Source organism: Magallana gigas, chromosome 9, assembly GCF_963853765.1.
Source record: "Magallana gigas chromosome 9, xbMagGiga1.1, whole genome shotgun sequence".
Lineage (NCBI taxonomy): Eukaryota > Metazoa > Mollusca > Bivalvia > Ostreida > Ostreidae > Magallana > Magallana gigas.
The window spans coordinates 18,520,359-18,535,434 of NC_088861.1; the positions used below are offsets into that span (position 1 = coordinate 18,520,359).

The 15,076-nt window shown below is 30.4% G+C and overlaps 1 long non-coding RNA gene and 1 other non-coding gene across 5 annotated transcripts; both read left to right on the forward strand.

The window, feature by feature from the left end:
* The first annotated feature begins 203 nt into the window (after nt 1-203).
* Nucleotides 204-1,920, forward strand: LOC105328254 (uncharacterized). Its single transcript, XR_010709048.1, has 4 exons — nt 204-443; nt 552-607; nt 1,413-1,544; nt 1,709-1,920. It is a non-coding gene; the product is annotated as an uncharacterized lncRNA (long non-coding RNA).
* Nucleotides 1,921-8,988: 7,068 nt separating this feature from the next.
* On the forward strand, nt 8,989-14,584 carry LOC105328232 (uncharacterized). Of its 4 annotated transcripts, XR_010709051.1 has the most exons (6): nt 8,989-9,131; nt 9,297-9,389; nt 10,093-10,351; nt 11,928-12,059; nt 12,172-12,252; nt 12,478-14,584. It is a non-coding gene; the product is annotated as an uncharacterized protein (transcript). The 4 variants fall into 4 exon arrangements; XR_010709050.1 differs by having other exon boundaries at nt 9,297-10,351; nt 12,172-12,279; XR_010709049.1 differs by having other exon boundaries at nt 9,297-10,351.
* The last annotated feature ends 492 nt before the right edge of the window (nt 14,585-15,076 follow it).

Sequence of the window (15,076 nt, forward strand, 5' to 3'; positions counted from 1 at the left end):
CCGTGAAATTGGCGGATGTCGGAAAAATCGAACGAACGTTTCATGAATTTAATTGACACTTTCTGGAGTATAATAATAGTAGAAGGGAAATGAGTAATACTGTATTGTAATACTTTTAATATCAAATTAAATTGTACTTCCCTATCTGTTGTTATATCATAGATATAATTTGAAGAACACTTTCATTTTGCATAACTCATAAAAAGAATATTCCATCTCAACAACTTTTTGTTGTCAATTCTATATACATGTAAGTTGACCAAAAAAAGGGGAAAACTACAATCCTGTAAACACGAAACAACTATGGATAAATAATTTAAATTCCAGGATTGTTTTAAGCCAGTGAATATGTGGAATCCATTTACAATTTCATGGAAAATGCAGATACTTGTTATGATTATAAATTTACATCCGATTTTAACGAAGGCAACATTTTGTGGAATGTAAGATAATGTGATTTGATTTGATTAAAAAAGGAAATCGTCATTCAAACTATTTCATTTTCACATTTTATTGTTAGAAACTAACATTTTGTCAATAAACTGTTTCAGATCACCGATGTGCTGTGCAGGTTACAAGTGGAAAAGCGAGAATAAAAGCTGCGTTGGTAATTATTCATCAACATTAATTTAAGCGCAGTCAATGTCTAGTACAATCAAGTGTATTTATTTAAAGAATAAAATGCTTTCTTTGGTGATTCATTCGTGATATGAAGGTAGCGACATTGTAGAAAAAATACATAACCAGCGGGTTATGTATTTTTTCTGCAATGTCGCTACCTTCATAACCCGAATGAATCATCAAAGAAAGCATTTTATGGTTTATATTAAAACATCTTTCTTTTAGCTAATTGATAAATTGATTATGTAAAGTAAGTAAAATTCACTAAATTACAGTCAATGTACGTAAGTACGATAGCTTAAAGAAACAGCCAAATCGTCTCCTGTGAGACTTTGAGTCTGACATCGCAATGATTATTTCGTGCAGTCCGTGATTTTTTCTAGGTCGCTGTAGGTTTGGACCAATCGATAAACAGGGCGTGTCTATATCTGTCCTGTCAGTTTCTTGTCAGTTTCAGCAGCTGTAGATTTCGACCAATCGATAAACGGGGCGTGTAGATTTCAGTCTCACTAGCTGTTTCTATAGAGCTTTAAATTAACTATAAGTTTCCTGAAGAAATAGAGGGAATAATACTTTGTAGATGTAAATATAATGGTATAAAAAATACACAGACCTTTGGTTAACATGCGTTACCTAGTTTTAATACATGTACTTATGATGTAACAGCAATTCTAATATTACCAATTGTATTGCAATACATTGCAAATTTGTGTAACCATGTTGTATATGTATAACAAAAGCATTATTGGCGTTAAAATGCTCTTATTCGGTTTTTTTGTTTGTTTGAATAGCTTGTGAACCTGGATATTATGGGATCAACTGTAATAACAAATGTATATTTCCAAGCTACGGAATTCGATGCCAATTTGAATGTCGATGTAAAAAGTCAATCTGTCACCACAGCATTGGATGTGAAGTTCTTGGTAATTTGTTTAGAAATGTAAATTAATTAGTTTATACATGAACTGTGTATCTAAAAATTAAAAAGGTACACCACCATACAAAAAAAAAAAACCCTGTAAAAATACTAAAAATATTGCAATTTTTTCACCTTGTATCGTTGTTAAAAAATAATATATTGTTTCAGGAGTTTCAACAGCATCAATAACTAAAATACTAGAATCATCAACAAATTTAGTAACAAAAGAACTGGAAGAAGAGCAGAAGACGAGTAAAAACGGTTATAAGATTTTATAATACTAGTATTCGATGTTAAGAGCCTAGCAATATGTTATTTTAGGTAGAATATCAACGCGTCCAAATACATTTTGAGTAAATGTACCATTGCAATGTCTTATTTGCTGAATCCATATAAAAGTTTTAAAAAGATATATCGATTGTGTTAATTAAAAAATTCAAACAAACAAAAAACAAAAAAAGATTTCAATAAAGAAACCTTCGGCATAATAGTAAAAATATTTTGATTGCGGGCACCAACTTAAAATACATAATATTCCGTGTAAAAGATATAGGATAAATTTTCGTTTGAAAAAAAAAATTAAAGAATACATTCATATTAATTATGTCTAAACTGTTCTTGACATCATGATCAATTTTGGCTTTAATCAAACTGTGGTTATGAAAACCATGGCATATCCTGTTGTTTCTCATGGCGCTACCAAACCTAAGGAATTAAAAACCAGTTGGAATGTTTGTGCACAGTCGATCAGTGCCATTACAGCACAGAACGCAGATGTATGTGGTATTTGGTGTTAAGCCATGATATGTGAAAAGAAAAGATACCATCAACATTTGTAATCATCAAATCATTTTGATAAATGGACAATGAGATTATCTCTTTGCCGTGGCGTCCTTCGAAAATCTCTGAGACGCGAGATTCTATTAGTTTACCAATATCTGTATAACTAGCTGGAAAGTACTAGTTATCAGAATTGAATGTAAAACGGAAAAGGCAAAAAGCAAAAAACAAAAACAAAAACAAAAAACCACACACACACACAAAATCCTGAGTATGTAATATATTTTCTTAATTTTATTGAATTTTTTTCTATTTGCAAATTGTGCATTTTCTATTTTTATATGTTTGATAAGCTTTTGCTTCAATTCATTTTCTCTCCAATAGAATAGTTTCACACAGGAACAATATTTTTTCATGGTTAGCCGATACATAGTTCTTATTTTTTATGTGTCTGAAATAGTTAGATGTCAGTTATAAGTTTTTATCTGTAATACATGTATAGTCATTGAAAATTAAAAAAAAACAAATTTGGCATATGCATTAGGAAGTCTAACAATAAAATTAGTTCTGCATATCCTTTAGGAAGTCTCACTTTAGATTCACAAATCAACGAAACATGGCGGAAAAAGCATCCTAATTTATCTAAATTTTACCATAGTCTCATCACCATCTAGAGAAGATGTATCTCACTCATTGACTACAGAAGAAATGCATCAAGACCAGCCACTTGTATCAAACCAAACCACAACAAGCTCAGCAAAGATAAGACTGGAAACAGAACAGACGACAAATACAGAAGGTACATTATAATGGCAAATAATCACGATGGTTTTAATTTCACTATGTTCGCGATTTAATATTTTCCCGCGAAATTAAACCCATCGTGAATACTATCATTAGTTTTCAAAAACGTTTCAATGCTTATATATTCTGATCAATTGATTTTTAAACAGCGGGAAATTAAAGCCATCGCGATTGGTACTTTAATAGAAATCGTGAAATTTTAACACCGTAGAATTAAAACGACTTACAGTATACAAGTTGTAACAGTTAATTTATATATACTCAGTTTAGTTTTTAGGTTTTTTTTAAAATTATCGATGGCATTAACATTCATAGCAAATATATATTTTCCGTGTTTTCAAATTTTAGAAATGCACCTTCCAAGTCAAGAGGACGCACCATTGGAAAAGAACAGGGTGCTAGTTTTTTGTATCATAGGACTCTCCTGTATTACTGTTGTTATGGCTTGTCTCCATATTGGATGGTGTGTTGTGGATGTTTTATTCATGTAATGACATATTGTAAATTTCAAGGGTAACTACGAAACATTGTTTACGTGTAAATCATTTTTCACATGTAATTGGATTTTAGTTCAGAGAAAAAAGGAATGAATAATTTCCCCCTTTAAGCACTGAAAAAAGCAACAATCGTAGCACATTTTGTTCATCCTGATTCGAGTGTTGAAATAATATAAAATTAATTTCCTGATGTTGTTTTCTGCAAGTTTATAAAAAAGAAGGTCAATTCCGTCATCTATGTTTTTATATTGTTTATGACGAAGGCAACCATACATTAATTATATAGCATAAATAGATGGAGCATGGCTGTGCGGCTTTGATGCCGCCAACTAAACGTTACATAATAATAATAAATAATTGCATTTTTATTATCTAATTAACATAATTATAATATTTTTAAAACTAAAATGTTGTTCAGAACATAAACTCAATGTCATATTATTTTCGTTGATCTTATTCCATAATATTTTTACGTATCGATTTTGCACTATATAACCCATAAATTCAAATGACGCCAAATTGAGGCGCCAGCGGGGTTTGCTTATTTATATTTGAATATTAAATCATACGATGTCTTAAAATTGTAAAAATGTAAGTAATAAGGAATCATTTTTTGAATATGATGAGATAATTTCGGTCGGGGCGTGATCAAATCTTCGGGCTTTATTGGATTTGATCACGCCCCGACAGAAATTATCACCTCATAATACTTAAAGAATGATTCCTTATTCCTTAAGGAAGGAGTCTTTTCTGGTTTTCGACTTGTCAAACATAAATTTGATTAATTGTTCATTAAATCAAGATGAAAGGTATTCAGAATAGTATATTTTTCTTTCTTTTTTACTATCATACAACTTGGCATAGAAAAAGGTAATCAATGTTTAGAATCTAACAAGGACTATATTCTTGGCGTAATATTGGCGTAGGAAATTATCACATGTTTCGCAATTCAGAATTGCTGCAGATTAATGAGTCTGTTTTAGCATTTTAAAAACAATAACAATAATGTTGGATTTTTTTTTTACTAATGTGAACTAATGATATGATACTTGGGTTTCAGAATATGTTTTTAAAATATGATTTCCCTATCAAATTACATTTTAATAAGCTTTTTAGAGCGCCTATACATTGATTTTTGTGAAAAATCACTCAAATCAGTTTTTCTCTCTTATGAAATGGTCAATATATTAGCTTTTCTGTCAATATATATCTTTATATAAAGTCTTCATAATGCATGAAAATCAGAAATATTTTATTATTGGAAGCATAAAAAAATAATCAAAATAACTTCAAAATTTAAGAAAATTAGAGGAAATGCGGGCTAAGCAATATCAATTTTAGTATAAATATTTATTCTAATTTAGTAGTATATGCTGATAGACACTCTGATAGTCTATGATTTCATCGAAAATTAGAATCTTCAAATCTTAAACAACTGTCTACAGAACTACAAAGAGCTACACTTATTTTTATCATCCTTTACGTTGAGGAAAAAGGTAGTGACCTTGACCTGACCTTTATGCGAAAACAAAAAGGTCAAATTTGATTAAACTGATAGAATCATTTGGTAATATGATTCGTTTGATTGTGTCAAAATTTCATGAATTTCTTATTGTCCCCCGCCGCAACGCGGTGCGGGGACATAGAAATGCCGGGCGTCCGTCCGTGTGTCCGTGGGTCCGTGTGTCCGTGGGTCCGTGTGTCCGTGGGTCTGTGGGTCCGTGCGTCCGTGTGTCCGTGCGTCCGTGCGTCCGTCCGTCACACTTTTTTGTAAGCGCTCTCATGCCTACAAATTTTGACGGATTTTCATTAAATTTATACCAAATGTTTATACCACTATTATCTTGGTCAAGTTCGAAAATCAGCATTGGTCGATACTTTTTGTTGGAGTTATCGAACTTTGACCACAATAATGACTCCGTTTTATGAAAAAATTGACCTTGTAAGCGCTCTCATGCCTACAAACTTTGACGGATTTTCATTAAATTTATACCAAATGTTTATACCACTAATACCTTCGTCAAGTTCGAAAATCAGCATTGGTCGATACTTTTTGTTGGAGTTATGGGACTATGACCACAATAATGACTCCGTTTTATCCAAAAATTGACCTTGTAAGCGCTCTCATGCCTACAAACTTTGACGGATTTTCATTAAATTTATACCAAATGTTTATACCACTAATACCTTCGTCAAGTTCGAAAATCAGCATTGGTCGATACTTTTTGTTGGAGTTATGGGACTATGACCACAATAATGACTCCGTTTTATCCAAAAATTGACCTTGTAAGCGCTCTCATGCCTACAAATTTTGACGGATTTTCATTAAATTTATACCAAATGTTTATACCACTAATACGTTGGTCAAGTTCGAAAATCAGCATTGGTCGATAGACTCGATACTAGTATACTGCTTGACCGGCGGGGGACCCAGGAATTCTATTCTTGTTATAAGAAGTATGTTTGATGATGAGGAGACTCCTTCCTTAAATCTGACTTTAGATAGTGTTTTAAAGTAAGTATATTCTTGTTGCATTTTGTGGAGAAACTTGCTTACATTTCTGTAAGTCACCAAATTTACTATTTATTTACAATATCAATCATTACCTTAACACATTAATAAAACTATATAATGTTCAAAAGAAAAAGCGTCAATAATATAGGTTATATAATCAGATAACCAGCGAATTGCGATAAGCTGTGATTTGATTCAATAAACAGTTTATTTGTCTTAAAAAAATTGTCATTATTTTTTCTTAACATAAAGTTGAAACACAAAAAATGAATGGACAATGAATGATCAAATGTATTTTGCGAATAGCTCTCAAATAAAAGTCAAGAATAATGTCTGTAATGTCAGGAATGACATATGACATATTTATTTACCATTACAAGTCAACATACGAGTGAATTTCTTTCTTGCTCCTTTGAGATCCAGGAAAAAATATTCATGACTGGCTTCTTAAACAATCAGTGTTGTATATTAGATAGATTACATTTATAAACTGTTTTATGTATTTTTTTTTTCGGAAAAGTATCAAATATAAACATTTTGCAAATGATTGTATTTTAAATAAATGATTACAAAAATCATACATGAATCTTGTGATATTGGATTGAGGATACTGATTGGCCCTAAAGAAGTAGGATAGTCTCTGCCCTCGCCAATCTTATATAATCCTGATGGTCTATATACACTCTGTTTTTGTTTTATATTTTGAATTCTAAAACTAAAAGGAAACGAAATTTCTCTGTAATTTTAGTGCTATATATCCGATCGATCTCGATTGTTTCATTCGACTAACAAAGTAAATGACTGAATTGTAAAACTTTGTTCTTTCTTACCTCAAGTCTAAAAGTATTAAGATCAGATGGCCCCATGATAATGAAGCTGTATTGTACTTTTAAAAGTCAGAATTTGTACACAGTATAAAAGTAAAATCATAATACATGTATATAAAACTAATGTTATTTAGGATTATTGTCCTGTCATGTCGATACCAACACATTTTAACTCCCAAACTATGATTAATAAGTTTTTGGTAAATGACTGAAGTTCTAAATTCAGTCTAAAATCTTTGAAGATCATGATTCTTAACTTAATAAATAATTACCATCTATAAAAGTATCACCGCGGTTAAGAAAATATACAACATTTTACGATAAATAAAAAAATAAATATGCATTGTTATATGTGATGTGTATTTAAAACAATTACCTATATTATACGTACTGTTGTTTTAATTCAAATGTTATAATAAAAATGCAAAAACTGTATATATAGATTTAAACCGCTAAATTACAATATTTCTAATGAACAAGGCAGAAACTTCCTTGTAGGATTGTGTTATCGCTAAAAAGTTTTTTTTCGGTACAGTAAAAAGAAATTAAATTTTAATATCCTGTATTTCTTGATCAACATTTTCCTTATACACAGAAAAATACGGGAAATTAATGTTTGACATAAATACCAATAAAACCGTATTTCAATACACAAATGTAGAAGAAATAACAATGCTTGTGTGCTTTGCTTGGTGATGTTGGAAAATGAGTTTTGCTATGAAGAACTTGTTGAGAGTGCATATTTTATTTACATCTATTTACTTGAAAACAAAGACGAATTGTGAAGAGCGTAAGTGATTGTTTTGTTTTGTTTTGATGTTGTTGAATAGCATTTACACTCAGTTTCTAAAAATTAGTATAATTTCCTATTAATAAGCAGAAAAAGCATGATCGGTTAAAAAAGACGTGTTCACAAACTGCTACAGATACCCATTGTGTTGTCCATGGATTCAGTTGGATAGCAGAAAGAGCAGGCATTGTGCATTGAATGAATTTAAAATCATGAATTTTCATATAACAAGGTGATCACTAGTGCCCCGTACGTACTTCATAGCAAACTTGTTTGTCTGTAGTCAAAAATTATTCTGGAAATTATTAGATGCATATCCCATTAACAATCATTACTACTGTGGTTTCATCAATATTCGTGGAATACCAATTTTCGTGGATTTCGTTATTAAGTTGATCATTGAAATAAAATGTTCATTGAAGTGCAATTTCTATTAACATTTTGTTTTGATAGGGTCATTGGCCACGAATTTACGTATCCTTGAAACTGTAATTTTCACTGTATCAACGAAAATTTATACCCTTGAATATTAATGAAACCACAGTGTTTACATATAATGACACACAAAGCGATAAAGTAGTGAGAGATATCGTTTGCAGTTTTGAGTGTGATTGAGGTAGTAGTGAAAAGTTTCTTTTATCAGTCTGTCCTTCTGGATATTATGGTCCAAAGTGTACCTTAACATGTCGGCCTCCAAGTTATGGAATTAAATGCCAGTTAGAATGCGAATGCCGAGAACAAGATTGTGATCATGTTTTGGGATGCATACAGTTTAGTATGTACTTTATTATTTTTTTACGACGTTCTAAAATATAAGACTGCTATGAAATTACAAGGTTTAATTCCGTTTAAATGCAAGTTATAACATATATAAAAGTAAAAAGTATTTTAAATTTCATGTGATCAAATCATCACCAACAAATATCAACGACAAAAAAATATCGTAATGTATTCATGAAATGTTCAATAAATTGGTCGGCGTTGTAATCGATATATGATAAAGTAGACAACATTCTGAAAAATAGCTATTGAAAAATCATTCATTGTGTATACTAGTATATGAAATTGATTTGTGGTTGTTATTAAAAAATGAGTTTTGATAGATATAAATAGATTAAAAATAAATCTTATGAAGCTTTCAACTTTCTAAAATGTTAAAAGAATTAAAACATGCTTGAAAAAATGTTTCCCGTTGCTGATTACAATGTATATCGATAGCTTCTATTTCCATTACATTTTTTTAAAGATTGTTCTACTGGTTTTCATGGTCCAAATTGTGGCCAGACATGTCGTTATCCAAGCTATGGCATTAAATGCCAGTCGAAGTGTTCCTGTGAAGAACAACAATGCAGTCATATCACGGGATGCAGAACATTAAGTAACAATTTCCTTGAGCTAAAACTTTTACAATTACATTTGTTAATATATAGCATGTTAGCAAGAGTTCATGTGTAATCTAATGTAAAATATAAATATTATGCCATTTTGGTAAACAATTTGGTAACACATGTATCCATTACTTGTCCGCTCCCTTTTGATTCAGATGTGACTAATGATACACCTCTAACTGATCTACCCTGTCAAGGTCAGAATCAAACAACATGTTTAGTATTTGTGAATGACACGTCAAACGTAGGTAAGGAGTTTTTCTAAACTTTCGGTTGTCAGATTTAAGCGTTAATTAGAATGTATACTTGTGCATCTAAAATGTTCTACACATAATTATCATTTTATACCACAGATACATGTAACATTTTTTTTCAAAAAGAGAAATAAATATGAACTTGCTACAGCACATTGAATGAAATATATGTGACGCATGCCCTGTAATGAAATAGCGCTTTTAAATATTGCAATACAAATTTTGCAAAAAGGTAATCACTTACTTTTTTAATCTATGAAAGTCAATTTTGCGATTTCAATCATTTGCTAACATAATATCCTAAATGATGCCTGCATGGTTTTTGCGATAAAAAATATAAAAAAAAAGGAAAAGATCCTTGCGCAATGAGGAAACAACAATGAAAACGCCGTTGCCATCGAAACCATAACATAATTTTTAGTTTTTAATGTATATTTTCCATTCCCTTGCATATCTTGTTGCTAGGGAAATGTAACATAGCAGTGTACATTTTGGTGTTGTTGTAAACTCTTCCGCATCTGAAATTGACATATTGTAACTCACGATTTCGTACCGACACTCAGATAAAAGAATATTTATGTCGATTTCGTACAATAATTCGAGTCAACGAATAACTTTGTTTATCTTTCTTCTCTCAAATGCAAACCGCATGTATTTACCCTTTCAACGTCCATTTTCTGTAATTTGCACTGACAAGCGGTCAACGGTAACGGTCTAATTAAGACGTCGGACCAATATATTTTGTGGGAACACACCTGGTTTGCCAATATCAGGATCAACATTAGGAGAGTTCCATAGACATGGAGAATCCCAATTACATCTAGACAGTAATTTGTAGGATTTCACAAATTATTACTACATGTACTTAGAAAAACAGACTACAGGGCATCATGGGTCATTCAACAACGTTAAAATCACAGCGAAACACTAGGACAGTCTATCACATTAAATAAAAGGTTGGAAGAAAAAGATTTATTGTTGTAAACATTTTTAAACCTTGTCACTTCAGACTTTGCTATGATGGCAAAAGCTTAAGCAGTTTAGCAATTTAAAAAAAATAGTTTCAGAGAATCAATGAATTGCATCCATGTATTTTCGTCAGCAAAAAGATAGCATTAGATCATTACTATTTTGTTTTAGTTAATTATTTATCATGAATTTATCATATAGATAGATGTCCTGGTTCCTTGAGATACACATTTTACTTCCACGAACGTTAGATTTTAAAACCTATACAACGCATTAACAGAAATGGTCATACTAATAAGTATTCAAGGAAATAAATGTGGTGTATGTTTATTAATAACTATATTAAAGTGGCCATCGTACTTACATTTTCAATTAAAGATAGAATTCTTGTCCCATTTATAATTCCGAGCAAAAATCCAACTGCCGTGGAGTTTTCATATTGAAAGAAAAAAAAACTACATCAGTTCAACACTGTTTTTACTGAATTGTAATATTTCTCCTCATTACATGGAAGCTGTCTAAAAATGAAACAAACAGCCTTTTCATTCTTTTTTTTATATAGATTTTTAGACTAGCTTTAAAGTATTAATTTGAGAGGATTCATTAAAGACAGTTCTGAAGAATTTATCATTTGAAAATTCAAGTTTAACAAGTATATTACTATTATTTTAACAAAGATTATTATCGGCTATCAACATGCACTTTTGTAGCATTGCCAACTGGGTGTACATCCACCAAACTGGTGAAAATCTACATCAATTAGTTTTGTCATATTCATAATTTTCCGTAAAATTGATTAAGGGAAGTTAACAACAAAGGAGGAAATAATTACATTTTCACAAATACGCATAACATTTCACCGATATTTTTTTAGTTTAAATCAGATAGAGGGTTCTAAAAATAAGACCTGCAATGAATCTTTGGATACTTCTACTATTTATATCGCTTATGGATCTAGATGTGGTATCAACAAAGGGTGCGTATTTTAGAACAGAAAGAATTGCATTCTTTTTTATCATTTAAATTTAATTACAGTTATTAAAAGTAAAAATGTTCTATTTATATGATATAAAAAAATCACAACATTTGTTTTGTACACTTCATCCAATTTGCGTGTTTTTTTGCATTACAATAATGATATCGTACTTAAATATTGCATTGGTAAGATCAGTTATAAACATACCATCAATTATCAGTAAACAAAAAAAATGTATTATTAATGCATATAGCATCACAAAGCTAAAAAGGATGTAATAAAAAAATTGTAAAACTTAAATACATTCAACAACTAGCTTTGAATATGTTCTAATAATATATTTCTTACCTAAATACCACGAACCCTTCTGTGTAACAAAGCTCCCCCCATAGTTTTCAAGGAGTAATTCTTTACCTTTAATCGAAAAATCCTATGCAAGTGTCTTTAAAGTCAGAACATGTTTTCAGTTTCATAGTTTTATAAGCTTGGATGTTATATTTAACATAAACCCGTGATGTAACTCACTAGACAAAGTATATTTTAAAGAAAAAATTGTCATATGATTATGTTATCTTGAAATTTATCAGAATGCTTACCGGGATATTATGGAGATCAATGTAACAAAACCTGCCGCCATCCAAACTATGGTCATAATTGCCAGTTAAATTGTATGTGTGAGGAAGACCAATGTGATCCCATCACTGGATGTGATGGTAAAAGTAAGATTTGATTATATTTCAACTTTTAACTAACAATTGAGTACTACATGTATCTATCTATCTATCTATCTATCTATCTATGATTGCATTTATTACTTTTGTTTTGATTCAGATACAACGACTGTTATGCCTGTTGAAAACACGCTTCATTTTAAACATAATTCAACATCTGTCAACAACTCTTCAAAGGAGGGTAACTATTTAACAGGCATAAATACGGGTATGATAAATGTTAAAAAACGTAGTTGATATGACATCAACTTTTGTGCTATTCATATTACATGTTGGCAACATACAATGATGAACTTTAATTAGTGTTCATTCTCTTTTTATCAAATGGTAATAATATTGGTGGTGCATTGTTAATTTATTCTAGCATATAATCACCGTTTCACCGTTTAATAATTTGTTGTTTCAGATATGCCGCTGAACTGTTCATTTCAAAAAAGCAAAGCAATGCTGATCAGTCTGTGTATTTTGGCAGCTACTTTCTTTGTCATCATGAGCATTTATCTAAAGATAAACAAAACGAACTATCAACAAATAAAATATATCCGACATTATAGAGAACAAATTATCAATGCAAGAAATGAAAATTCGGTTCTTTGAAATGATTAAACATGTTTAAAATATCGTTTCGTGAATAAATTTGTCGTTGCTAACATATCGTTTGAATTCTTATATCGATAAGAGATAAGATAATTTTATTTCCAAATTATGGGCCCTTTTGGGCATACAAAGGTACATGTAAAAAAAACAAAAAACAAAAACAAAAAAACAACCAATAAATAATAATAATAATAACCCACACACTAGCAGAGAGAGAGAGAGAGAGAGAGAGAGAGAGAGAGAGAGAGAGAGAGAGAGAGAAGTTTTCTAAATGATAGTTTACATAGAAGATGAGACTATTACAGTCTCATCTGAACATGAGGTTTTTCTCAGCTGAAAACAACTATAAATGTAGCTTGCAAAAATTTCAATAACATTATCACATTCATTAGACATTAACCAGATAAACTTATCTTTATTACATAGATTTTTAAATTTTTTACATAAGCTATCCACAGATTCTATAAAAGGTCTCCTTGATGTATTGTTTGATGAACAATTAAATATAAAATGAATTTCATCTTCTACCTCAGATTTACAAAAAGTACATTTTCTTTCGTTAACAGGAGTATTATTATAGCGACCAGTTTCGATGGCTAATGAATGAGAACTAATTCTTAAGTTGGTAAAACATTTTAAGATATGAGGATTATGAATGACAGAAAAATATTTTTCTCTACAAAATCTTGTTTTAAAAAGGACACATGTTCTGAGATTACCAATTTGTTTATCTGCGTTGTTTGCAGGTGCATTTCTCCAAGTGTTTTTATATATTTCACAAAATTTGCTTGAGGCTATTGACACAATATTTCTATCATGTATAAGGTGTTGTAAATGTAGTTTATCTAGGATAAAATGAATACTGCTACTCCAGCTGCTTTTGTTATTCTGATATAAGAAATTGTTTTCATACGTTGCATTTTTTAATAAAGAATGTTCAGGGAGAGCTTCAATTCTTTGTAAATATTTTAGATTACACTTTATGATATCAACAAACATAGGAAAACGACCAAGTTCACCAACAGCTGCTTGGTTTCAATGTACACCACTTACATATTTCAAAAATTTAACGTGCAATTTTTCACAATACATCTTATTGAATAAGTTGTCTAAACAATAATTGTAGCGTTTAGTAGAATTTACATCTGTATTTATTGTTCCCCAAATTTCACAAGCGTATGATAAAATTGGTTTAATAGTATGGTCAAATAAATGTATTAGAGTGTGGACACTTGGTTTAATATTTCCAAAAGACTTTAAAAGTTTGAAATATGCTTTTAAAGCTCTTTTGTAGAGATCAATCTGGCAATTTGTAAATGTACCCGAGGAGCTAAACACAATTCCTAGATATTTATATGTTGTCTCTCTTTCGATTACATGATTTTTATACAAGAATGTTTGAACCGACTTCGAGCTATTTTTACAAAATACTATAATTTTTGTTTTTTTTTAAGATTGACAGTTAGACAATACTTACCACAATAGTCACTCAACTTATTTATACACTTTTGCAGGCCACTTCCAGTTTCTGATAAAAGTACCAAATCATCAGCATACAATAAGCAACTTAGAGAGAGATCTCCTAACTTTACGGGGTCGTCATTAGTATTAAATATTGTTGGTAAATCATTTAGTATTTTGAATAAATTAGGACTAAGATTATCACCTTGTCTTACTCCAACTCTTGGTACAAATGACTTTGTGAGTTTATTTTTGAGGTTTACAGACACTGAATTTTCCATATACATGTTTTTAATCACACTATAGAAACATCCTTGTATTCCCAGTTGTTGCAATCTATATAGTAGAGCCGAGTGCAACACAGTATCAAAAGCCTTAGAGAAGTCTACAAAACAGACATAAAGATTGGATTTATTGTTAGTATATTTTTGAATTAAGGTTCTTAATATAAACATATGGTCACTGGTCCTAGATTTTGGCTGGAAACCAATTTGGACTTTATTTATTATATTATTAGAGTCCAGATATTTTTGTAATCTTGTGTTCAGTATACTATTAAACACTTTAGATAAACAAGAAGTAATTGTTATTCCTCTGTAATTTGAGGGTTCATATGGACTATCATTTTAATGAATTGGTTTAATAAAACCAGTTTTCCATTCTCTTCGATATTTTCCAGAGGAAAGTATGATATTAAACAATTTTAACATGTATCGAAGAAGAGGTTGTATGCCTGTTTTCAACATTTCATTTCTAATACCATCTAGTCCAGCTTATTTTTTTAGATTATTTATTGCATTTATGGCCTCCTTATCAGTAATTCTAAAATCTAAAGCAGAAAATGTTTTTGATTTTTCTGACATAGTAAGCAATTTTTCAAAGTATTTATTTTTGGGGCCAAATTTTTCATCAATGCTGAATAATTTAGAAAAATGTTTTACCCACTG